Raw genomic sequence first — 26,961 nt, 5'->3', positions numbered from 1 at the left:
AGATGGTACGCAAGGGAAAAGTTTGTCTGAAGTAGTTAGCATTGCTACTAGAATGTTTAATGGGAAAGAGAAAAAGAAAGAAAAAGACATAAGGAACGGGTTAATTTAAAAATCATCTTGGCCCCGGGATGGAAGGAGGGGGGTGCTCTGCGTTCAGGGTCAGGAATCGGCGCGGACTGTGCTTGGTGCAGGGAGGGGCTGCTTTCGGCCCCAGCTGGCTGTGAAGGAAAAAATATAGACAGAGGCGAAGCAAAGGAAATACAAGTTACAGAACTGAAATTACATTTGCAAAGCTTAACTGTCCAGTAAGATCCAACAGTGTGCCTTTGTGACCCTGGAGTCGGTGTGGCTTGGTGACACCAAAGAAGCCACAGGCAGCTGACCTGGACTGGAATCTCTGAAAGAGACGTCGCAGGAGATTCCAGGGTGTAAAAGAACAGCCCTCCCAAGAGCAGAAGCATGTTGGAAATTCTGGACAAGCTGTATACAGGATAATCTCCCTTCCACCTCTCCCCCTCCTCTGAACATTATACACAGAAGTGGCCAGTCTGGACGTACGTGTGTAAGTATGAAAGGAGCTTCGGGCTTGGGGCATTAATATTTTCCTGAGTGATGTGAGAGCGTTCCCAACACTCTCCGTTGTTGTTTTATTATTTTATTAATGAAGCTTTAAAATTCAATTATATGGTGTGTTTTCTTTATCTTCCCCCAACGATCCTGTAGTGTCAGCCTGATCATCTGACATGAGGGATAGATTGGTAACAGAAATTTGTCACAGTTTGGTGAGCAATTAAGAAGGGGGGAGCCCTGCAGAATTTACACCATCTATTTGTTTTACCCTTGTTATTTTGTGTTTGCTTTGCTTGGTACTGTTGGTGTTATATGCTGAGAACTGCACGAGTAAAAGTGAGTCCTAATAGGATAAGGAAACACTATTTGGTTCTGGTTCTGTTCTATTTAACCAGTTACTGTTGTTGTTGTTTTTCTCTGTTCATTTGGGTGTTAGGAGTGTGGGTGGAACTGAACCTCTTGTTCGTAATTCCTCGGAGTGGAAGCCATGTGTGCGAGACAGCTCTGAGGTTAAATTGAGATCCTTCTGTCCTGTCCCCTGTAGCGGTCAGTGTATAGAAGTGGGAAAGTCTGGCTTAGACTGTAATTCCCTCTGCTCTCTGTGTAATTCTCTTTTCTGTTTAAGTGTCAAACAGATGAATGAGTCTCTGGGTAAACCCTCTAAGAGTAGTCCTTCAAATTATATGTTAAGTAAATGGCCTTTGCCCAATGGGCCATGTGTCTTCGTCTAGGTGGCAAGCCTCATGAAGGAGGACTCTGGTAGTCTTGTGAGTAAGAATGTTTAAGGGAAGAGACCAGGAGGGGTGGGGGGGCTAGTTGAGAAGCCCACCCTCCTAGCTAAACTGGTAGTGGAAGAAGTTGGTGCCTATGGAAGGGACGGTTCAGTGAGAAAAGCAGGATCGGGCCCAGGCGGGCAGGCAACAGACAGAGAGATTGGAAAACAGGTTGGAAAACTTTAAGGGTGTAGTGGAAGGAAGGAGTAAGTAAGTGTAAGCATGGGGATTTCAAATACCCAGAACTTACTTGGAATGGTGATTTGAGTTGATAAAAGTGGCTGTTGGGAGACAAGCAAGTGATTTAAGGGAGAGTGAGAAGTTAACTCTGTAGTTGCTGGAGGAAACAGCAGTTGAACTTTGCAAAAATGCTGAAGAGGAAAGTTCTTGGTGTCTTTGAAATGTTTGTAAATAAATTGAGGCAAAGAAATTGTTAATTGCAATCATTTAGAATTTAGTTAAATTAGCTGAAGAATGTATATAGTGCTATGTAATTGAAATTTTATTAGGCTGTAAGGGCACTATAAGTAGTGATGTTTTCTTTCAGTGTTTGAAAGCAAGAGTTAAAAGTAAAAAGCAAGCCAGAAAGCATCTGTATTCATGCAAATTATCTAACTGATAAGATAGGAGCCACTGAAACCTGGGCTGCCTATGAAACACATAAAATATGGGATAATTCCTCTGTTTTTCCTGAAATCAACAAGGGTATTTGTCTATTTTAAGCAATGATTGTCTGCCCAGAAGGGGTAGACCTCTGTTTTTTTGTCTTTCAGATAATCAGAGAAAACTGATGCCAGCTAAACAGCATTCAACGTACCATGCATTTACTGGCACAATAGAAATTATGTTTTGTGTTCTATGTTCTGTCTTGTGGTGTTTGTCTTGTGGCCGGAATTTTTGTGTTTAATATTTTTATAAAATAATCTAGTTTAAAATCAAACAAAAAGTTTAAATTAAAATGCAGATACTTGTTTTGTTCAACTTGGAATACAAAGTGTTTAGGTAAATCAGGAGAATGTGATATACTAAAGTCTAATGCATTTCCTTAAGTAAGGAAAAGAAACTTTATTGGTCAAATTGTTAATTGCAAAAATTGTTGTTAAAATTTGCATACCAACAGTCTTTGAAAGCAAGGACATGAAAAGTTAACCCACTCCCCATATTGTACATGGGATCTTTCTGGCTACCTCAGATTTCTAGCCAGAGGGCTGGGGATGGTGGAAGGCTATTGGACTAGAGGTTGTATTGAGTGAACTCCTCAAAGTGGGTGTGCTTGTCCTGGCTTGTTGCTCGAAAGCTCTGTAATAAGGTTATTTTAGTAAAAGAGTGTGTGTGGCATATATTAAATAATAAGACTAATGTACTGTATAATGACAATGTGTAGGTGTTCATTGTTGGGAAAAAGGTGTATGAGTAAAAAGTGAAAGTTTCCTTTGCAGGTTAAAAGAAGCCAAGAAGGGAAGAAGCACAAAGAACAGAATGAATTAACTGAAAAAATAAAATAAAATAAAATAGCAAGCTCAGGCTATAGATAAGACACTGACTCCATTCAAGGACACTGCTCACAGTTAAGACTTGGTTAACAACCAGGAAAAGGAGGGCTTGAATTTGCCCATGCAGCTATGAGATCTGAAAAACACTGCCAGGCACTAATGAAATGTGTTAAGTTTTTTTTCTCACAGGTAAGGAAGCGCTACCCAAAGACCCTAGCAGCCCTGCCACTCCTTGGAACCAGGAGACGGGATTGATGTAAAGGTCCACCAATGAAAGACTGCCTTGGCTCCATGCTGGAAAGGCCCTTAAGTCCTGATGACTACCAACACCGCTGTGAAGTACCAAAGACTGACTGCTTGGACCCAAGATTCTCACTGCAAAAAGACCCCTCCACATTGGGAGAATTCTCCTACTGATGATTAGCCTATTTCACCTTCTAGCTCCACTGTGCCTTCTGGACAGTAGGGAAAAAGTACAAGGTGAAGTGCTAGTAGCCTCTCCCTTATCCACTGACAGATCTACTGTGCCTTTGAATTTTTCTAGAAAAAGCAAAACCATTACAGGGTGATGTGCTAGTAACCTCTCCCCTATATGATGCTGCACCAAGACTGTTTTGGGAAAGAAGAAGGAACACTCACTCCACTGAAATTGCTAAAGTCCAGGAATTCCTGACTAGAAAGGACATTAAGAACTGACCCCGGTGAAGAAACAAAGAATTGTACACTGGCAGAAAAAATTTGTGGGACCCATGCTTGGGAATGTGGTATTGATTGGATTTTGGGGTTTATTCTACAGGCTGTGCCCTGTGTTGTGGATAAATTCTTCAGCATGTATTGCTCTCTCTAATTGGATTTTAAATAACAAGTACCCGAAGAGTTTGTTCTGCCACTGGAAATTTTACCTGTATTGAAACCATTCCAGTGACTAATAATGTAACCCCCTCCTATGCTATTAATGTCAATGCCTTTTAAAAGTACCTGAAAATAGTTAAATAACAAATGTAATATAGTACTACACCAAGGAAAGATGGTATTAAATATCACTGAGGCTGGGAAGGCATTGCAGTGGGATCTAGTATGTTTGGAGATTCAGAATTTCCTGAATGACCAGCTGATGGCCATTTGGAGTGATCTTGAGTACCATACTTGGCCCACTGCCCTTACAGACACATCAGGAGTACCATCTGATCTGTGGTCATGGAGATATACTAAAGACTTTCTGGGTGGAAGTGTAAACATTTACAGTGCTCCTTCCAAGCATTTGGACTGGGGGGTGTGGGCTTCCACATACCGAATCCTGACGGGTCCATGGGGAGGATGCACATGGGACTGGATTATTCACCGAAACATCTGGGAAATTAGACCACTTGGTATACCTAACTGATTTATAGTCAGTGCCCCAATCCCTTAGTTGTCAGACAAACAGGATTCCACTCTTTTGTCCGTGCACTCATTCCTGGATTGTGGGTGGCTAAGCTCAAGAGAGCAGTTGTAAATATTTCTGCAGAGCTTGAAAAAAACCAGCTAATGCATTAATAGACGCTTTCCAAAAGTTGCAACGAAAGACTGATGAAGTAGCAGAAGTAACTTTGCAAAATAGACGTGTGCTAAATGCCATGAATGCTGAATTAGAGAGGGGCTTGTGCTCGCATTGGGGAAAAATGTTGCTTTGCTGTTAATCACTCTGGCTTAATTGACAAAGATTTACAAGCTGTTAAGAATGTTGCTGTTGTTTTCCATGCTATATCTCTTGATCACACTTTTAGTTTTAAGGACCTCCACTCAGACCTTGGGTCATGGTTTACTAGCCTCCCCCGTACAATTGTTAAATGGATATGTGTCCCAAGAGTCCCATTATGGTCCTCTAGGGACAAAGGGGGGATTGTTAGGCCTGAATAAAGATATAGCAGACAAAACCAGGTATGCCAACCTGACCAAAGTCAGGCTAACAGAGGTTTGTGGGTAATCCCTGAGTGGAAAACACTGAGAAGCAGCAGCATGTCTCACAAGCGCTGGGAAAAAGTGAGATAAGAGAGAAGCTGCATTCCTGGCATAGTACCAGATGTGCTGTGTTCGGGCAGCTCCTTCGAAGAACTGATAAGAGTCCTAGTTTCCCAGCCTCCTTGTTTTCGCTCCCTGGTTTTGTTCTTTGTTTGTTTTTAACTCCCCTACATTTCTAACTTTAGGCATGCATGTATACTAAAGGTGTCTAGTTTCTAGTTGTTAGAAGAAGGGGGTGGGTTGCTCCAGTGAATAATTTATGACGCAACGGAACTGTCTACATAGGCTTATACTAAGATGTAAAGAGCAGGCTGGTTCTCTCTGGAGACGAGCTGCTCTCTATTGATGCGTGCACTTGTCAATAAAGAGCTTTTGATCGGACCTTGCTGGTGTTGCCTGTCTCTCTCGCGGTCAGACAACGAACTTTGCCGTCTGGGTTAGAGTCCCTGACATAAGTATAATCTAATATCTCATTGAAAGGTGACAGGGCCAGAAAGAGTTAATTAACTCACCTCACCGACTGACCTGCCCCGTGGGTGAACCTTAAAAACTGGTTAACAAGATATGTAAATGAACAGAGCTTTGAAATGCAAGTCTGCAGTGTTAGAGGTAGAAGGGGAGGTGTTTGCTCAGGTCTTGTGATGTCAGCAAACAGGTCTTGTCTATTGCTCTAGTTTTAATTCAAAGAGCAAAAAAAGAATATTAACATTTATGATGATACTTGAGTGAAATAGTATTATTGTCTGTGTCTCTTTGAAGGTTGTGGTAATCTGTATCTGAACTGTTTGATGGATGTACTATATGCCAGGATGTTTGGAAGAAGAGTTAAGCCTATTGTTTTCTCAGGCTGAAAGGCTGCTGGAAATGTTTAAGAACCTGGGACACGATCCTTCTTCATCTCAGATCTGCATTGGGTTTCAAGAGGGGGAAACCTTAAGCCACAAGGATTGAGATCCCCAGTCATTGACTGGAGCCACCCTGAATATGGACATTGGATTATAACCTATGGACTATTTCTAAAAGGACTTTTGGCAACTACAAGCTCATCTCTACTTTGTATCTGAACCTCAAAAATTGAATTCAAGTCTATATGTCTATTAATCTTTTAACCAACACTCACTCTCTCTCTTTTCTTTTCTAATAAATTTTAGCTTAGTTAATAAGAATTGGCGATAGCATGTATTTTAGGTAAAATCTAAGTTATAATTGAACCTGGTTATGTGGCTGATCCTTTGGGATCGGAAGAATCTTTTCTTTTATATGATGAAGTAAGATTTTCAGGAATCATCATCATATCTAACAGGTGTGTCTGGACGGAGGCCTGAGGCTGGGTACTTTAAGGGAACTGCGTGGTTTAAACTTCTAAGTAACCAGTGAGGTACTACAGAAGCTGTTTTGTGCTGGCTTGGTAAATCTAAGTATTGAAATAACCAGCAGCGTTTGGGATTTGTCTGCCCTGTTTTGTTTGCAATTCACTCTGATTGAGTGAGCTGAGCTGGCTCCCACGGGCAGCACCGTCACACCTACAGCCAGGCTGCAGAGGTCCGGGGGATCTTAGGGGCCTTGGGGTGCACAGATACCTATGTCTAGGCCATAGCGGTCCCTGGGGGGCTTAGAGAGTTTGTGGGGGACACAGATACCAATCTTCATGCTCTAGGGATCCCATGGGGGCTTAGAGGGTTCGTGGGGGGCACATATTCCTACATCCAGGCTGTAGGGTTACCAGGGGGGCTTAGGAGGTTAGTGGGGGGCAAAGATACCTACGTCCAGGCTGGAGGAATCCTGGGAGTCTTAGGGGATTTGTGGGGGCCAAAGACACCTATGATGTCCAGGCTGTAGGGGTACCAGTGGGTTTTAGGGATTCGAGTGGGCACAGATACGTATGTCCAGGCTGTATCATTCCCAGGGGGGGTTAGAGGTTTCGTGAGGGGCACAGATATCTACGTCCAGATTGCAGATGTCCCGGGAGGGGGGGGGTTAGGGGGGTTGTGGGAGTGCAAATACCTATGTCCAGGCTGTAGGGGTTCCTGGGGGCTTAGAGGGTTTCTGGGGGGCACATATACCTACGTGCACACTGGAGTGTCGCAGGGGGCTTATGGAGTCTATATGGGGTACAGATACCAATGTTCTGGCTGTATAGGTCCCTCGGGGGCTTAGGGGGTTTGTGGGGGGCACAGATACCTAAGTTCAGGCTGGAGGGATCTCTGAGTGTCTTAGGTGTTTGGTGGGAGGCACAGATACCTACGTCCAGGCTGCAGGGGTCTCGGAGGGGCTTAGGGTCTGTCACGGAGTGTGGGGGAGTCCGGTCCTGCACCCCTCTTCCTGGGACTCACAGTGACTCTCAGCCAGCCACTAAAACAGAAGGTTTATTGGACAACAGGAGCGAAGGATACAGCAGAGCTTGGAGGCACAAGCAGGACCCCACAATCAAGTCCTTCTAGGGGTTCAGGAAACTTAGTTCCCAGTTTGGGAATCCCTGAATTCCAACCACCCAGACCAAAACCGAAACTGAACTAACCCAACTCCCTCCAGCTGGCCATTTCCTGTGTCCATCTTCCCGGGCAAAGGTGCTGACCCCTCCCCCCGCCTAGCTCAGGTTACAGGCTGAGCACGTGTCCGGTCCTAAAGTCACCCCCTGCTCTCCCATCCCCCACACAGACAGTCCCTACTCCATCACAGTAATGCACAGAGCATTTCCCGCATGGAGCCACAGTGACACCGTGTGGCCACACTGGGTAATGCACAGAGCATTTCCCGCATGGAGCAACAGTGACACCATGTGGCCACGCACGGTAACGCACAGAACATTTCCCATATGGAGCAACAGTGACACCGTGTGGTGAGGCAGGGTAATGCACAGAGCTTTTCCCGCAGGGAGCAACATTGATGCCTTGTGACCACACCAGGTAATGGACAGAGCATTTCCTGCATGTAGCAACAGTGACACCATGTGGCCATGCAGGGAAATGCACAGAGCATTTCCTGGATGGAGCAACAGTGATTCCATGTGGCCACGCAGGGTAATGCATAGAGCATCACGCCTATGTAGAGACTGTAGAGATCCCTGGGGGACTTAGGGGTCGTGGGGGGCACAGATAGCTACGTCCAGGCTGGAGACATTCTGGTGGGCATTAGGGGCTTCATGAGGGGCACAAATATCTACGTCAGGGCTGGAGAGGTCTCTGGATGGCTTAGGGGGTTGTGGTGAGCATAGATACATACGTCCATGCTGTAGTGGTCCCTGGGGGTTTAAGGAGTTGGTAAGGGTCACAGAAACTTAAGTATGGTCTGGAGGGGTCCCTGGGGGACTTAAGGGTTTGTGGTTGCGCAGATACCTACGTACCGGTTGGAGGGGGCCCTGGGGAGCTTAGGGTTTTGTGTGGCGTACACATAGCTATAACCAGGCTGGTGGGGGCCCTATGGGTCTTAGAAGGCTGGTGGGGGCAGAGATACCTATGTAGGGACTGGAGAAGTCCTGGGGAGGGCTTTGGGGGTTCCTGGAAGTCACAAATATCTACGTCCAGGCTGGAGGAGTTCTGGGGGTATTAGGGAGTTGTGCGGGGGCACATATACCTATATCGAGGCTGTAGGGGTCGTGGGGTTGCTTTGGGGAATTTTGGGGTACAGATACCTACTTCCATGCTGTAGGGGTCGCTGGGAGGATCAGTGGGTTCGTGAGGGTGCACAGATATCTACGTCCGGTCTATAGGGATCCTGGGGGGGCTTAGGGGTTTGTAAGGGGCACAGATACATTCATCCAGGCAAGAGGGGTCCTAGGGACCTTAGGGGGTTCATGCTGGGCACAGATACCTGCGTCTAGGCTGGAGGGGTTTTGGGGTCTTAGGAGGGTTGTGTGGGCACAGATACCTATGTCGATGCTGGAGGGGTCCTGTCATGTCTTAGCGGATTCATGGGGTCAGAGATACCTACATCTAGGCTGGAGGGGTTCCGGGGGGATTAGGTGTGTTGGGGGGGGAACAGATACCTACATCCTGATGGTAGGTGGCCCTGGGTAGCTTAGGCGGTTTTTGTCGGTCACAGATACAAACATCCATGCTGTAGGGGTCCCGAGGGACTTTGTGGGGCTCTAGGGGTCACAGATACCTACCCACAGTCTGGAAGGTTCCTGTGGGTATTAAGGGGTGTGTGGGGCATACAGATGCCTACATCTGGGCTTGTGGGTTCCCTGGGGGGCTTAGAGGTTTGTGGAGAGCACAGATACCATTATCCAGGCTAGATGGGTTCTGGTGGGATTAGGGGGTTGTGGGGGGCACAGATACCTATGTAAGCAGAAGCAGGATGAACTCTACCCTCACATCTGGTGGTGAATTATGGCAAGTGTGGAAAAGGATTTCAGGGTCTGATCATGTTTGCATAGACACACCCACCGTGCGTGACACGGCCACGGCAGCCTGGGATGGTTACTTTGGCAGCTATGGTATCCCCAGTTTATTTGTTGTTGGGGTGTGAGATGTGGAGTGTTGTCACCCTGATTGTGTGGATGAGGAACTGTGAAACAGCTTTGAGACAGGGATTCTCACCATCAGTTGAGTGGCACTCACTAGACAAGGGAGTGGGCTCCTTGGGTGAGCTAGAGTCACCAATTGCACTTTTTTTCTTTTAACAGTTGAATAGCAGTGTTGATTTTTTATTCTTTTAAAAGTTGAATTTCTAGGTTTTTGAGCTGAAATCACTGAAAAGATGTGTTAGCTTGTGGGGGACTCTGAAACTGTATTGCAGAACACAGTAGTTGACAGACAGGAGCAGTTTGTGGGAGTGGCTCACGGAGTGAGGTGAGTCCAGCAGTTTTGGGGGACAGCTGGAGCAGAACACAGGTCAGCTGGCAGAGCAGCTGGTGGACTGAGCTAAGCAGTTTGTGGGGAAGGCAAAAGCAGAATCCCATGGAGAGGCAGAGCAGTCAGCAGTGGACCACATAAGGTGCCCCTTTCTACTCAGGCTGGCAGGGGGAAAAACCCTGCAGATAGACTCTTGAACTCTGGGGTTGCGCAACTGTAGGTGATTTTGGGGTTGCTGGACTCTTGAAACGTTGGAGATATTGGACTTTGGAGCCTTGGGGTGATTTGGGGATTGCTGGACTCATGAGCCCAGAGAAAAGGACACGGCCTAGTTGAGGTGTTTTCCCAATTTAATGCTATGTTGTTTATCTCACGTTATTAAACATTTTCTGCTACACCCAGACTCTGTGCTTGCGAGAGGGGAAGTATTGCCTCTTTGAGGCACCTAGGAGTGCGTATGTAAAATTTTCCCATGTCACTGGGTGGGGGCTCGAGCTGGTTTGCATTACATTGTAGGCAAGGGACCCCTATGTATTGAACCCAGTCCTTGCTGCTATCAGTTCAGCCTGGCAGAAGGGTTCCACCTACGTCCAGGCTCAAGGGGTCCCTGGGGGGCTTAGGGAGTTCGTGGGGGGCACAGATATCTAGGTCCAGGCTGTAGGGGGTCGGGGTGGGGCTCAGGAGTTTGGTGGGGGGCACAGATACCTACGTCCAGGCTGCAGGGGTCCCAGAGGGACTTAGGGGGTGTCACGTAGTGTGGTGGAATCTGGCCCTGCACCCCTCTTCCTGGGACACACAGTGACTCAGCCAGCCAGTAAAACAGAAGGTTTTTTTGGCCAACAGGAACGAAGGATACAGCAGGGCTTTTGGGCACAACCAGGACCCCTCAATTGAGTCCTTCTGGGGGTTCAGGAAGCTTAGCTCCCAGTTTGGGATTCCCTGAATTCCAACAACCCAGCTCCAAACCAAAACTGAACTAACTCCCTCCAGCCAGCCCCTTCCTTTATTCAGCTTCCTGGGCAAAAGTGCTGACTCCCTCCCAGCTGCCTAGCTTAAGTTACAGGCTTAGGTCCTGTCCCTCACCTAAAGTCACCTGCTGCTCTCCCATCCCCCACACAGACAGTCCCCACTCCATCACAGTAATGCCCAGAGCATTTCGCGCATGGAGCAACAGTAACTCTGTGTGGTCACGCAGGGTAATGCCCAGAGCATTTCCTGCATGGAGCAAGAGTGACACGGTGTGGTCACGCAGGGTAATGCACAGAGCATTTCCTGCATGGAGGAACAGTGACACCATGTGGCCATGCAGAGAAATGCACAGAGCATTTCCTGGATGGAGCAACAGTGATTCCATGTGGCCACGCAGGGTAATGCACAGAGCATTTCTCTCATAGAGGAACAGTGACAACATGTGGCCATGCAGGGTAATGCACAGAGCATCACGCCTATGTAGAGACTGTAGAGATCCCTGGGGGACTTAGGGGTCGTGGGGGGCACAGATAGCTACGTCCAGGCTGGAGACATTCTGGTGGGCATTAGGGGCTTCATGAGGGGCACAAATATCTACGTCAGGGCTGGAGAGGTCTCTGGATGGCTTAGGGGGTTGTGGTGAGCATAGATACATACGTCCATGCTGTAGTGGTCCCTGGGGGTTTAAGGAGTTGGTAAGGGTCACAGAAACTTAAGTATGGTCTGGAGGGGTCCCTGGGGGACTTAAGGGTTTGTGGTTGCGCAGATACCTACGTACCGGTTGGAGGGGGCCCTGGGGAGCTTAGGGTTTTGTGTGGCGTACACATAGCTATAACCAGGCTGGTGGGGGCCCTATGGGTCTTAGAAGGCTGGTGGGGGCAGAGATACCTATGTAGGGACTGGAGAAGTCCTGGGGAGGGCTTTGGGGGTTCCTGGAAGTCACAAATATCTACGTCCAGGCTGGAGGAGTTCTGGGGATATTAGGGAGTTGTGCGGGGGCACATATACCTATATCGAGGCTGTAGGGGTCGTGGGGTTGCTTTGGGGAATTTTGGGGTACAGATACCTACTTCCATGCTGTAGGGGTCGCTGGGAGGATCAGTGGGTTCGTGAGGGTGCACAGATATCTACGTCCGGTCTATAGGGATCCTGGGGGGGTCTTAGGGGTTTGTAAGGGGCACAGATACATTCATCCAGGCAAGAGGGGTCCTAGGGACCTTAGGGGGTTCATGCTGGGCACAGATACCTGCGTCTAGGCTGGAGGGGTTTTGGGGTCTTAGGAGGGTTGTGTGGGCACAGATACCTATGTCGATGCTGGAGGGGTCCTGTCATGTCTTAGCGGATTCGTGGGGTCAGAGATACCTACATCTAGGCTGGAGGGGTTCCGGGGGGATTAGGTGTGTTGGGGGGGGAACAGATACCTACATCCTGATGGTAGGTGGCCCTGGGTAGCTTAGGCGGTTTTTGACGGTCACAGATACAAACATCCATGCTGTAGGGGTCCCGAGGGACTTTGTGGGGCTCTAGGGGTCACAGATACCTACCCACAGTCTGGAAGGTTCCTGTGGGTATTAAGGGGTGTGTGGGGCATACAGATGCCTACATCTGGGCTTGTGGGTTCCCTGGGGGGCTTAGAGGTTTGTGGAGAGCACAGATACCATTATCCAGGCTAGATGGGTTCTGGTGGGATTAGGGGGTTGTGGGGGGCACAGATACCTATGTAAGCAGAAGCAGGATGAACTCTACCCTCACATCTGGTGGTGAATTATGGCAAGTGTGGAAAAGGATTTCAGGGTCTGATCATGTTTGCATAGACACACCCACCGTGCGTGACACGGCCACGGCAGCCTGGGATGGTTACTTTGGCAGCTATGGTATCCCCAGTTTATTTGTTGTTGGGGTGTGAGATGTGGAGTGTTGTCACCCTGATTGTGTGGATGAGGAACTGTGAAACAACTTTGAGACAGGGATTCTCACCATCAGTTGAGTGGCACTCACTAGACAAGGGAGTGGGCTCCTTGGGTGAGCTAGAGACACCAATTGCACTTTTTTTCTTTTAACAGTTGAATAGCAGTGTTGATTTTTTATTCTTTTAAAAGTTGAATTTCTAGGTTTTTGAGCTGAAATCACTGAAAAGATGTGTTAGCTTGTGGGGGACTCTGAAACTGTATTGCAGAACACAGTAGTTGACAGACAGGAAAAGTTTGTGGGAGTGGCTCAAAGACTGAGGTGAGTCCAGCAGTTTTGGGGGACAGCTGGAGCAGAACATAGGTCAGCTGGTGGACGGAGCTGAGCAGTTTGTGGGGAAGGCAAAAGCAGAATCCCATGGAGAGGCAGAGCAGTCAGCAGTGGACCACATAAGGTGCCCCTTTCTACTCAGGCTGGCAGGGGGAAAAACTCTGCAGATAGACTCTTGAACTCTGGGGTTGTGCAACTTTGGGTGATTTTGGGGTTGCTGGACTCTTGAAACGTTGGAGATATTGGACTTTGGAGCCTTGGGGTGATTTGGGGATTGCTGGACTCATGAGCCCAGAGAAAAGGACACGGCCTAGTTGAGGTGTTTTCCCAATTTAATGCTATGTTGTTTATCTCACGTTATTAAACATTTTCTGCTACACCCAGACTCTGTGCTTGCGAGAGGGGAAGTATTGCCTCTTTGAGGCACCTAGGAGTGCGTATGTAAAATTTTCCCATGTCACTGGGTGGGGGCTCGAGCTGGTTTGCATTACATTGTAGGCAAGGGACCCCTATGTATTGAACCCAGTCCTTGCTGCTATCAGTTCAGCCTGGCAGAAGGGTTCCACCTACGTCCAGGCTGCAGGGGTCCCAGAGGGACTTAGGGGGTGTCACGTAGTGTGGTGGAATCTGGCCCTGCACCCCTCTTCCTGGGACACACAGTGACTCAGCCAGCCAGTAAAACAGAAGGTTTTTTTGGCCAACAGGAACGAAGGATACAGCAGGGCTTTTGGGCACAACCAGGACCCCTCAATCGAGTCCTTCTGGGGGTTCAGGAAGCTTAGCTCCCAGTTTGGGATTCCCTGAATTCCAACAACCCAGCTCCAAACCAAAACTGAACTAACTCCCTCCAGCCAGCCCCTTCCTTTATTCAGCTTCCTGGGCAAAAGTGCTGACTCCCTCCCAGCTGCCTAGCTTAAGTTACAGGCTTAGGTCCTGTCCCTCACCTAAAGTCACCTGCTGCTCTCCCATCCCCCACCCAGACAGTCCCCACTCCATCACAGTAATGCCCAGAGCATTTCGCGCATGGAGCAACAGTAACTCTGTGTGGTCACGCAGGGTAATGCCCAGAGCATTTCCCCCGTGGAGCAACAGTGACACCATGTGGCCACACAGGGTAATGCACAGAGCATTTCCTGCATGGAGCAAGAGTGACACGGTGTGGCCACACGGGGTAATGCACAGAGCATTTCCTGCATGGAGCAACAGTGACACCATGTGGTCACGCAGGGTAATGCACAGAGCATTTCCTGCATGGAGGAACAGTGACACTATGTGGTCATGCAGGGTAATGCACAGTGCATTTCCAGCATGGAACAACAGTGACACCGTGTGGCCACACTGGGTAATGCACAGAGCATTTCCTGTATGGAGCAACAGTGACACCGTGTGGCCACACAGAGTAATACACAGAGCATCGCACCTACGTGGAGGCTGTAGAGATCCCTCGAGGGCTTACGTGGGTTCGTAGGGTCACAGTTATCTACATCCAGTATGGGCGGGACCCTGGGAGAGTTAGGGGGGTTGTGAGGGGCATAGGTAGTTGCGTCCAGGCTGTAGAGGTCCTGGTGGGGATTAAAGGCTTCCTGGAGGACAGCAATATCTATGTCCAGGCTGAAGGGGTCCCTGGACGCTTAGGGGGTTGTGGTGAGCACAGTGATCCCTGGGGGTATAGGGACTTGGTGAGGGGCACAGATACCTATGTATGTCCTGGAGGGGTCACTGGGGGGGTGCTTAGTGGTACTGTAGGAGACACTGATACCTACGTCCAGGCTATAGGCATTCTGGGGGGGCTTAGGGCTTTGGGGGGGCACAGATACCTACATCCAGGCTGGAGGGGTCCCAGGGGGCTTAGGTGGTTTGTGGGGAGGGGCACAGATATGTACATCCAGGCTGGAGAGGTTCCGGAGAGGATTAGGGGTTTTTGCGGATGGCAGAGATACCTATCTCCATACTCTAGGGGTCCCGGGGGGGCTTAGGGTTTTTTGGGAGGCACAGATATCTATGTCCAGGTTGGAGTGGTTCCTGGGGGGTTAGGGAGTTCCTGGGGGGCACAGATACCTAGGTCCATGCTGTAGGGTTCCCTGGGTGGATTAGGGGTTTTCTGGGTGGCAGAGATACCTACGTCTAGGCTGTAGGGGTCCCTGGGAGGCTTAGGGGGTTTGTGGGGGGCAGAGATACCTACTTCCAGGCAATAGGTCTTCCAGGGGGAATTAGTGTGTTGGGGGGGCACAGATACCTAGGTTCAGGCTGGAGGGTTCCCTGGGGGGGGGATTACGCCTGTTTGTGTTGGGCACAGATATCTGCATCCAGGCTGGAGTGGTCCCTGGGGGGGCTAAAGCGGTTTCTGGTGGGCACAGATAACTACCTCCAGTCTGGAGGGGTTTCTCGGCACTTAGGGGTTGTGGGGGGCACAGATACTTCCATCCAGGCTAGAAGGTCCCTGGGGGGCTTAGCGGGTTCATGTGGGGCACAGATACCTAAGTCCAGGCTGGATGGGTCCAGGGGGGGCTTATGGGGTTCAGGGAGCACAGATGCTTATCTCTAGGCTATAGGGGTCCCTGGTGGGCTTCGGGGGTTTTGGGGGGCTCCAGATACCTAAGTCCATGCTGTAGGCGTCCCTACAGGTGCTTATGGTTTCGTGGGGTGCACAGATACTTATGTCCAGTCTGGAAGGGACAGGGGAGGTTGGGGTTTCATGAGGGGCACAGATACAAACCTCCAGGCTGTAGGAGTCCCAGGGAGGCTGTGGGGGTACAGATACCTACATCTAGTCTGGATGGGTCCTGGGGGTTATAGGGGGCTTGTGGGGGGCACAGATACCTAGGTACAGGCTGTCGGTGTCCCGAGGAGATTAGGCGGTTCACTGGGGGCTCAGATACATCCAGGCTGGATGTGTCCCGAGGAGCTTAGGGGGTTTGTGGGGTGCTCAGACACCTGTGTCCAGGCTGTAGGGGTCCCTGGGGGCTTAGGGGGTTCGTGGTGGTCACAGGTAGTTACGTCCAGGCTGAAGGGGTAATGGGAGTGCTTAAGGGATCGGGGCTGACACAGATACCTACGTCCAGGGTCTAGGGGAGGCAGGAGAAGTGAAGCGGCCATGGTGTGCTTTCAAGTAGGGATAATAATGATCCACTCTTACCTACCTCATGGTGGGTGGAGGATGGGGATCCATTGGAGAGTGTCACTAAGAGTAGTGCATAATATGAGGTGTCCCATCGTTTACCAGAGCAGATTATGACATAATAGATTAACTGAAACAGTCTTTTTTATTTGCATTTTTTTATTTTGGAATTGTTAAGAGCAGCAATGACTTAGCTCAGACTGAAGCATCTTATCTAATTTTCAAGATCTAAGTGTCTCCTCCTTGTGTGTGATGACACAATTTAACACACTGTGACAAACAGGAGATGCTTTTGTTTTGCAATAAAATCTTTTTGCAAAGAAATTCCATCTCACTTGTTATGATTTTGAGAAACAAACTGGTTTAGTCTGAATGGGATATTTGGACAGAAACGGTTGGAATGAAATTTTCCAACCATCTCAGTTCCTGAGCTCTATCCCTGCCTCTGGGGGGATTTGTTGTCTGTTAGAACAGGAGTCTGACTGGCGGCTTCTCTTTCTGGCTCTGCCACCACCTTGCTGTGTAGGCCCTTGGGTAGGTCACCTCCCTTCTCTGTACCTCAGGCTCCTCCCATTTGTCCAATGGGAACAGGGACAGTTCTCGAATTCTGGGCAGTTGTGAGCCTGAGTGAGAAAAGGGGTGTTGAAGCCCTCTGTGAAGAAGAAAGGGGAGTTTCACGGTGTTTTTGCACCAAGGAATTCTAAACCAAAACTGAACTAACTCCTTCGAGTCCTTCTGGGGGTTCAGGAAGCTTAGTTCCCAGTTTGGGATTCTCTGAATTCCAACTACCCAGCTCCAAACCAAAACTGAACTAACTCCCTCCAGCCGACCCCTTCCTGTGTCCAGCTTCCCTGGCAAAGGTGCTCACTCTCTCAGCCCTGCCTAGCTCGAGTTACAGGCTTAGGTCCTGTCCCTCACCTCTCCCATCCCCCACACAGACAGTCCCCACTCCATCACAGTAATGCCCAGAGCATTTCGCGCATGGAACAACAGTGACACCATGTGGCCACGCAGGGTAATGCACAGAGCATTTCCTGCATGGAGCAACAGTGACACTGTGTGGCCACTCAGGGTAATGCACAGAGCATCACACCTACGTAGAGGCTGTAGAGATCCCTGGGGGCTTAGGGGTCATGGGAGGTACAGATAGCTATGTCCAAGCTGGAGGAATTCTGGGGGGCTTAAGGGGGTTCGTAGGGTCACAGATACCTACGTCCAGGATGGTCGGGACTCTGGGGGAGTTAGGGGGGTTGTGGGGGGCATAGGTACTTGCGTCCAGGGTGTAGAGGTCCTGGTGGGGATTAAGGGCTTCCTGGAGGACACCAATATCTACGTCCGGGCTGGAGAGGTCCCTGGACGGCTTAGAGGTTGTGGTGAGCACACTGATCCCTGGGGGTTTAGGAACTTGGTGAGGGGCACAGATATCTATGTTTGTCCTGGAGGGGTCCCTGGGGGGGCTTAGTGGTATTGTAGGGGACACAGATGCCTACGTCCAGGCTATAGGCATTCTGGGGGGGGGTTAGGGCTTTGGGGGGGCACAGATACCTACATCCAGGCTGGAGGGGTCCCGGGGGGCTTAGGGGGGTTGTGGGGGGCACAGCTATGTACGTCCAGGCTGGAGAGGTTCTAGGGAGTATAAGGAATTTTTGTGGACAGCAGAGATACCTATCTGCAGGATCTAGGGGTCCCTGGGGGGCTTAGGGTTTTTTTGGGAGGCACAGATAACTATGTCCAGGTTGGAGTGGTTCCTGGGGGTTTAGGGGGTTCCTGGGGGGCACAGATACCTAGGTCCATGCTGTAGGGTTCCCCGGGTGGATTAGGGGTTTTCTGAGGGGTACAGATACATACGTCTAGGCTGTAGGGGTCCCTGGGAGGCTTAGGGGGTTTGTGGGGGGCAGCGATACCTAAGTCCAGGCAATAGGGCTTCCAGGGGGAATTAGTGTGTTGGGGGGGCACAGATACCTAGATCCAGGCTGGAGGGTTCCCGATGGGGGGGGGCTTAGGCAGTTTGTGTTCGGCAAAGATACCTACCTCCAGGCTGGAGGGGTGTCTCGGTACTTAGGGATTGTGGGGGGGCACAGATACCTCCGTCCAGGCTGGAGGGTCCCTGGGGAGCTTAGCGGGTTCGTAGGGGGCACAGATACCTAAATCCAGGCTGGAGGGATCCAGGGGGGGCTTATGGGGTTCAGAGGGCACAAATACTTATCTCTAGGCTGTAGTGGTCCCTGGTGGGCTTAGGGGGTTTTGGGTGACCCCAGATACCTAAGTCCATGCTGTAGGCGTCCCTACAGGTGCTTATGGGTTCGTGGGGTGCACAGATACTTATGTCCAGGCTGGAGGGGGCAGGGGGGGTTGGGGTTTCATGGGGGGCACAGATACGAACCTCCAGGCTGTAGGAGTCCCAGGGGGGCTGTGGGGGTACAGATACCTACATCTAGGCTGGAGGGGTCCTGGGGGGTATAGAGGGTTTGTGGGGGGCACAGATACCTAGGTACAGGCTGTCGGTGTCCCGAGGAGATGAGGTGGTTCACTGGGGGCTCAGATACATCCAGGCTGGATGTGTCCCGAGGAGCTTAGGAGGTTCGTGCGGTGCTCAGACACCTGTGTCCAGGCTGTAGGGATCCCTGGGGGCTTAGGGGGTTCGTGGAGGTCACAGGTAGTTACGTCCAGACTGAAGGGGTAATGGGAGTGCTTAAGGGAACGGGGCTGACACAGTTACCTACGTCCAGGGTCTAGGGGTCCCGAGGGGATTGGGGGTTGAGGGGGGAACAGATACCTACGTCATAGCTGGAGGTGTCTTGGGTGGTTTAGGAGGTTCGTTGGAGTCACAGATACCTAAGTCCAGGCTGTAGGGGTTCCTGGGGCATTCGGGGATTTCTGGGGGTCACAGATACTTACGTGCAGACTAGAGGGGTCCCAGAGGTCTTAGGAGAATTATGGGGGTCACAGATACCTACATGCAGACTGGAGGGGTCCTGGAGCGCTTAGGAGATTTATGGGGGGCACAGATACCAACATACTGGCTGTAAAGGTCCCTGGGGGGCTTTGTGGGTTCGGGGGGTACAGATACCAATGTCCTGGCTGTAGATGTTCCTGGGGTACATAGAGGGGCTGTGGTCGCACATAACCCTACATCCAGGCTGTCGGGGTCCCGGGGGCCCCTGGCCAAATTGGGTCCCCCTGGAAAGGTCTCCCTCACGGTGGCCCCAGGGCTGGAGGAGCTCCCACTCCCTGATATGGCGCAGAGGCTGCAGCAGGGGCACAGAGCTTCTCTGGTGTCAGGGCCACAGCGGGGCAGGGGTAAAGGAGTGAGACCAGAGAAGCTCTGTGCCCCTGCTGCAGCCCCCAGGTAATAGAAGGGAGTGGGAGCTCTTCCAGCCCTGAGGCCACCGTGGAGGAACATCTACAGCCAGGACATTGGTATCTGTCATACATTAGAAGCAAGAGGAAGACTAAGGACAGGGTAGGCCCACTGCTCAGTGAGGAGGGGGAAACAGTAACAGGAGACTTGGAAATGGCAGAGATGCTTAATGACTTCTTTGTTTCAGTCTTCACTGAGAAGTCTGAAGGAATGTCTAGTATAGTGAATGCTTACGGGAAGAGGGTAGGTTTAGAAGAGAAAATAAGGAAAGAGCAAGTAAAAAATCACTTAGAAAAGTTAGATGCCTGCAAGTCACCAGGGCCTGATGAAATGCATCCTAGAATACTCAAGGAGTTAATAGAAGAGGTATCTGAGCCTCTAGCTATTATCTTTGGGAAATCATGGGAGACGGGGGAGATTCCAGAAGACTGGAAGGGGGCAAATATAGTGCCCATCTATAAAAAGGGAAATAAAAACAACCCAGGAAACTACAGACCAGTTAGTTTAACTTCTGTGCCAGGGAAGATAATGGAGCAGGTAATCAAAGAAATCATCTCCAAACACTTGGAAGGTGGTAAGGTGATAGGGAATAGCCAGCATGGATTTGTAAAGAACAAATCGTGTCAAACTAATCTGATAGCGTTCTTTGATAGGATAACGAGCCTTGTGGATAAGGGAGAAGCGGTGGATGTGATTTACCTAGACTTTAGTAAGGCATTTGATACGGTTTCGCATGATATTCTTATAGATAAACTAGGAAAGTACAATTTAGATGGGGCTACTATAAGGTGGGTGCATAACTGGCTGGATAACCGTACTCAGAGAGTAGTTGTTAATGGCTCCCAATCCTGCTGGAAAGGTATAACAAGTGGGGTTCCGCAGGGGTCTGTTTTGGGACCGGTTCTGTTCAATATCTTCATCAACGATTTAGATGTTGGCATAAAAAGTACGCTTATTAAGTTTGCGGATGATACCAAACTGGGAGGGATTGCAACTGCTTTGGAGGACAGGGTCAAAATTCAAAATGATCTGGACAAATTGGAGAAATGGTCTGAGGTAAACAGGATGAACTTCAATAAAGATAAATGCAAAGTGCTCCACTTAGGAAGGAACAATCAGTTTCACACATACAGAATTGGAAGAGACTGTCTAGGAAGGAGTATGGCAGAAAGAGATCTAGGGCTCGTAGTGGACCACAAGCTTAATATGAGTCAACAGTGTGATACTGTTGCAAAAAAAGCAAACGTGATTCTGGGATGCTTTAACAGGTGTGTTGTAAACAAGACACGAGAAGTCATTCTTCCGCTTTACTCTGCGCTGGTTAGGCCTCAACTGGAGTATTGTGTCCAGTTCTGGGCACCACATTTCAAGAAAGATGTGGAGAAATTGGAGAGGGTCCAGAGAAGAGCAACAAGAATGATTAAAGGTCTTGAGAACATGACCTATGAAGGAAGGCTGAAGGAATTGGGTTTGTTTAGTTTGGAAAAGAGAAGACTGAGAGGGGACATGATAGCAGTTTTCAGGTATCTAAAAAGGTGTCATCAGGAGGAGGGAGAAAACTTGTTCACCTTAGCCTCCAATGATAGAACAAGAAGCAATGGGCTTAAACTGCAGCAAGGGAGATTTAGGTTGGACATTAGGAAAAAGTTCCTAACTGTCAGGGTAGTTAAACACTGGAATAGATTGCCTAGGGAAGTTGTGGAATCTCCATCTCTGGAGATATTTAAGAGTAGGTTAGATAAATGTCTATTAGGGATGGTCTAGACAGTATTTGGTCCTGCCATGAGGGCAGGGGACTGGACTCGATGACCTCTCGAGGTCCCTTCCAGTCCTAGAGTCTATGAGTCTATGAGTAATCTGTGCCCCCCATAAACCACCTAATCCCCACGGGAACCCCTACAGCCAGGATGTTGGTATCTGTCCCCCTATAAATCTCCTAAGCCCTCTGGAACCCTTCCAGTCTGAACGTAGGTATCTGTGACCCCCAGAAATCCCCGAATACCCCAGGAACCCCTACAGCCTGGACTTAGGTATCTGTGACTCCAACGAACCTCCTAAACCACCCAGGACCCCTTCAGCTAGGACGTAGGCATCTGTTCCCCCCTCAACCCCCAATCCCCTCGGGACCCCTAGACCCTGGACGTAGGTATCTGTGTCCGCCCCGATTCCCTAAGCACCCCCATTACCCCTTTAGCCTGGACGTAGGTATCTGTACTCCCACAAACCCCCTAAACGTCCCAGCGACCCCTTCAGCCTGGAAGTCCCTATCTGTGACACCCACGAACCTGTAACCTCCCAGGGATCCCTACAGCCTGGACACAGGTGTCTGAGCACCCCACAAAACCCCTAAGCTCCTCAGGACACATCCAGCCTGGATGTATCTGAGCCCCCAGTGAACCGCCTCATCTCCTCGGGACACCGACAGCCTGTACCTAGGTATCTGTGCCCCCCACAAACCCCCTATAACCCCCAGGACCCATCCAGACTAGATGTAGGTATCTGTACCCCCACAGCCTCCCTGGGACTCCTACAGCCTGGAGGTTTGTATCTGTGCCCCTCATGAAACCCCAACCCCCCCTGTCCCCTCCAGACTGGACATAAGTATCTGTGCACCCCACGAACCCATAAGCACCTGTAGGGACGCCTACAGCATGGACTTAGGTATCTGGGCCCTCCCAAAACCCCCTAAGCCCACCAGGGACCCCTATAGCCTAGAGATAAGCATCTGTGCTCCCTGAACCCCATATGCCCCCCCGTGACCCATCCAGCCTGGACTTAGGTATCTGTGCCCCACATGAACCCGCTAAGCCCCCCAGGGACCCTCCAGCCTGGATGGAAGTATCTGTGCCCCCCACAACCCCTAAGTGCCGAGAAACCCCTCCAGCCTGGCGGTAGTTATCTGTGCCCACCAGAAACCGCTGTAGCCCCCCCAGGGACCACTCCAGCCTGGATGCAGATATCTGTGCCCAACACAATAGGCGTAAGCCCCCCCCCCCTGGGAACCCTCCAGCCTGAACCTAGGTATCTGTGCCCCCGCAACACACTAATTCCCCCTGGAAGACCTATTGCCTGGAAGTAGGTATCTCTGCCCCCCACAAACCCCCTAAGCCTCCCAGGGACCCCTACAGCCTAGACGTAGGCATCTCTGCCACCCAGAAAACCCCAAATCCACCCAGGGAACCCTACAGCATGGACCTAGGTATCTGTGCCCCCCAGGAACTCCCTAAACCCCCCAGGAACCACTCCAACCTGGACATAGATATCTGTGCCTCCCAAAAAACCCTAAGCCCCCCGGGACCCCTAGAGTATGGAGATAGGTATCTCTGCCATCCGCAAAAACCCCTAATCCTCTCCGGAACCTCTCCTGCCTGGATGTACATATCTGTGCCCCTCCCCACAAACCACCTAAGCCCCCCGGGACCCCTCCAGCCTGGATGTAGGTATCTGTGCCCCCCCAAAGCCCTAAGCCCCCCCAGAATGCCTATAGCCTGGACGTAGGTATCTGTGTCTCCTACAGTACCACTAAGCCCCCCCCAGGGACCCCTCCAGGACATACATAGGTATCTGTGCCCCTCACCAAGTCCCTATACCCCCAGGGATCACTGTGCTCACCACAACCCCCTAAGCGTCCAGGGACCCCTTCAGCCTGGATGTAGATATTGCTGTCCTCCAGGAAGCCTTTAATCCCCACCAGGACCTCTACAGCCTGGACGCAACTACCTATGCCCCTCACAACCCCCCTAACTCTCCCAGGGTCCCGCCCATACTGGATGTAGATATCTGTGACCCTACGAACCCCCGTAAGCCCTCGAGGGATCTCTACAGCCTCCACGTAGGTGCGATGCTCTGTGTATTACTCTGTGTGGCCACACGGTGTCACTGTTGCTCCATGCGGGGAAATGCTCTGTGCATTACCCTGCATGACCACATGGTGTCACTGTTGCTCCATGCAGGAAATGCTCTGTGTATTACCCTGCATGGCCACACGGTGTCACTCTTGCTCCGTGCAGGAAATGCTCTGTGCATTACCCTGTGTGGCCACATGGTGTCACTGTTGCTCCACGGGGGAAATGCTCTGGGCATTACCCTGCATGGCCACACAGTTTTACTGTTGCTCCATGCGCGAAATGCTCTGGGCATTACTGTGATGGAGTGGGGACTGTCTGTATGGGGGATTGGAGAGCAGGGGGTGACTTTAGGTGAGGGACAGGACCTAAGCCTGTAACTCGAGCTAGGCAGGGCTGAGAGAGTGAGCACCTTTGCCCGGGAAGCTGGACACAGGAAGGGGTCGGCTGCAGGGAGTTAGTTCAGGTTTTTTTTGGAGCTGGGTAGTTGGAATTCAGAGAATCCCAAACTGGGAACTAAGCTTCCTGAACCCCCAGAAGGACTCGACTGACGGGTCCTGGTTGTGCCCCAAAGCCCTGCTGTATCCTTCGTTCCTGATGGCCAAAACAACCCTCTGTTTTACTGGCTGGCTGAGTCACTGTGTGTCCCTGGAAGAGGGGTGCAGGGCCAGATTCCACCAGACTCCATGACACCCCCTAAGCCCCTCTGGGACCCCTGCAGCTGGGACGTAGGTATCTGTGCCCCAAACCCCTGAGCCCCCCAGGGACCCCTACAGCCTGGACCTAGATCTCTGTGCCCCCCAGGAACCTCCTCATATCCCCAGGGACCCCTTCAGCCTGGACATAGGTGGAACCCGTCTGCCAGGCTGAATTGATAGCAGCAAGGACTGGGTTAAATACATAGGGGTCCCTTCCCTATTACGTAATGCAAACCAGATCGATCCCTCACCCAGTGACATGGGAAAATTTTACATACACACCCCTAGGTGCCTCAAAGAGGCAATACTTCCCCTCTCGCAATCATAGAATCTGGGTATAGCAGAAAATGTTTAATAACGTGAGATAAACAACATAGCATTAAATTTGGAAAACACCTCAACTAGGCCGTGTCCTTTTCCCTGGGCTCTAGAATCTAGCAATCCCGAAATCACCCCAAGACTCCAAAGTACAATACCTCAAATATTTCAAGACTCCAGCAACCCCATAATCACCCACATTCCCGCAGCCCCAGAGTTCAAGAGTCTATCTGCCGGGTTCTCCCCCCTGCCAGCCTGGGTAGAAAGGGGCACCTTACGTGGTCCACTGCTGTCTGCCCTGCCTCTCCGTGGGATTCTGCTTCTACCTTTCCCACAAACTGCTCAGCTCAGTCCACCAGCTGCTCTGCTCCACCAACCAACCTGTGATCTGCTCCAGCTGTCTCCAAAAACTACTTAGCTTACTTCACTCCGTGAGCCATTCCAAGTGCTCCACAAACTGCTCTTCTCCATCATCTGCTCTGCAATATAGTTTCAAACTCCCCCACTATTTAACACAGCACTTCAATGACTTCAGCTCAGGAGCCTGGATCTTCAGTTATTAAAAAATTCAACAACCACCTCTACTACTCAACTGTTAAAAGAGAAGAAGATGTAATTGGTGTTTCTGGCTCATCCAAGGAGCCCACTCCCTTGTCTAGTGAGTGCCACTCAACTGATGGTGAGAATCCCTGTCTCAAAGCTGTTTCACAGTTCCTCATCCACACAATCAGGGTGACAACACTCCACATCTCACACCCCAACAACAAATAAACTGGGGATACCATAGCTGCCAAAGTAACCATCCCAGGCTGCCGTGGCCGTGTCACGCACGGTGAGTGTGTCTATGCAAACATGATCAGACACTGAAATCCTTTTCCACACTTGCCATAATTCACCACCAGATGTGAGGGTAGAGTTCATCCTGCTTCTGCTTACATAGGTATCTGTGCCCCCCACAACCCCCTAATCCCACCAGAACCCATCTAGCCTGGATAATGGTATCAGTGCTCTCCACAAACCTCTAAGCCCCCCAGGGAACCCACAAGCCCAGATGTAGGCATCTGTATGCCCCACACACCCCTTAATACCCACAGGAAACTTCCAGACTGTAGGTAGGTATCTGTGACCCCTAGAGCCCCACAAAGTCCCTCGGGACCCCTACAGCATGGATGTTTGTATCTGTGACGAACAAAAACCGCCTAAGCTACCCAGGGCCACCTACCATCAGGATGTAGGTAGCTGTTCCCCCCCAAACACACCTAATCCACCCGGAACCCCTCCAGCCTAGATGTAGGTATCTCTGACCCCACGAATCCGCTAAGACATGACAGGACCCCTCCAGCATCGACATAGGTATCTGTGCCCACAAAACCCTCCTAAGACCCCCAAAACCCCTCCAGCCTAGATGCAGGTATCTGTGCCCAGCATGAACCCCCTAAGGTCCCTAGGACCCCTCTTGCCTGGATGAATGTATCTGTGCCCCTTACAAACCCCTAAGACCCCCCCAGGATCCCTATAGACTGGACGTAGATATCTGTGCACCCTCACGAACCCACTGATCCTCCCAGCGACCCCTGCAGCATGGAAGTAGGTATCTGTACCCCAAAATTCCCCAAAGCAACCCCAGGACCCCTACAGCCTCGATATAGGTATCTGTGCCCCCGCACAACTCCCTAATACCCCCAGAACTCCTCCAGCCTGGACGTAGATATTTGTGACTTCCAGGAACCCCCAAAGCCCTCCCCAGGACTTCTCCAGTCCCTACATAGGTATCTCTGCCCCCACCAGCCTTCTAAGACCCATAGGGCCCCCACCAGCCTGGTTATAGCTATGTGTACGCCACACAAAACCCTAAGCTCCCCAGGGCCCCCTCCAACCGGTACGTAGGTATCTGCGCAACCACAAACCCTTAAGTCCCTCAGGGACCCCTCCAGACCATACTTAGGTTTCTGTGACCCTTACCAACTCCTTAAACCCCCAGGGACCACTACAGCATGGACGTATGTATCTATGCTCACCACAACCCCCTAAGCCATCCAGGGACCTCTCCAGCCCTGACGTAGATATTTGTGCCCCTCATGAAGCTCCTAATGCCCACCAGAATGTCTCCAGCCTGGACGTAGCTATCTGTGCCCCCCACGACCCCTAAGTCCCCCAGGCATCTCTAAAGCCTCTACATAGGCGTGATGCTCTGTGCATTACCCTGCATGGCCACATGTTGTCACTGTTCCTCTATGAGAGAAATGCTCTGTGCATTACCCTGCGTGGCCACATGGAATCACTGTTGCTTCATCCAGGAAATGCTCTGTGCATTTCCCTGCATGGCCACATGGTGTCACTGTTGCTCCATGGAGGAAATGCTCTGTCCATTACCTGGTGTGGTCACAAGATGTCAATGTTGCTCCATGCGGGAAATGCTCTGTGCATTACCCTGCATGGCCACACGGTGTCACTCTTGCTCCATGCAGGAAATGCTCTGTGCATTACCGTTTGTGGCCACACGGTGTCACTGTTGCTCCATGCAGGAAAATCTCTGTGCATTACCCTGTGTGGCCACACGGTGTCACTCTTGCTCCATGCAGGAAATGCTCTGTGCATTACCCTGTGTGGCCACATGGTGTCACTGTTGCTCCATGCGCGATATGCTCTGGGCATTACTGTGATGGAGTGGGGACTGTCTGTGTGGGTACTGGGAGAGCAGCGGGTGACTTTAGGTGAGGGACAGGACCTAAGCCTGTAACTTAAGCTAGGCAGCGGGGAGGGGGTCAGCACCTTTGCCCA

The 26,961-nt window shown here is 50.6% G+C and overlaps 1 protein-coding gene and 1 long non-coding RNA gene across 3 annotated transcripts in view; both read left to right on the top strand.

The window, feature by feature from the left end:
• LOC127042431 (zinc finger protein 560-like) overlaps positions 1-26,961 on the top strand; it is an 816,513-nt gene that overhangs the window by 130,399 nt on the left and 659,153 nt on the right. The gene's annotated exons all lie outside the window — the stretch shown is intronic.
• The window catches only part of LOC127042434 (uncharacterized), a 206,901-nt gene that overhangs the window by 76,938 nt on the left and 103,002 nt on the right, over positions 1-26,961 (top strand). Inside the window, exon 1 of one of the 2 annotated variants that reach the window (XR_007771943.1) lies at positions 4,540-4,756. The exons of the other annotated variant lie outside the window; for it this stretch is intronic. This is a non-coding gene — a long non-coding RNA (uncharacterized LOC127042434). Of the gene's footprint in view, positions 1-4,539; positions 4,757-26,961 lie in introns of those variants that run through there. 2 annotated transcript variants of the gene reach the window in all.

This window comes from Gopherus flavomarginatus, unplaced genomic scaffold (genome assembly GCF_025201925.1).
Source record: "Gopherus flavomarginatus isolate rGopFla2 unplaced genomic scaffold, rGopFla2.mat.asm mat_scaffold_43_arrow_ctg1, whole genome shotgun sequence".
Classification (NCBI taxonomy): domain Eukaryota; kingdom Metazoa; phylum Chordata; order Testudines; family Testudinidae; genus Gopherus; species Gopherus flavomarginatus.
Note: the sequence above shows the minus strand (reverse complement) of the source record. Positions and strands in the feature narration are given on the sequence as shown.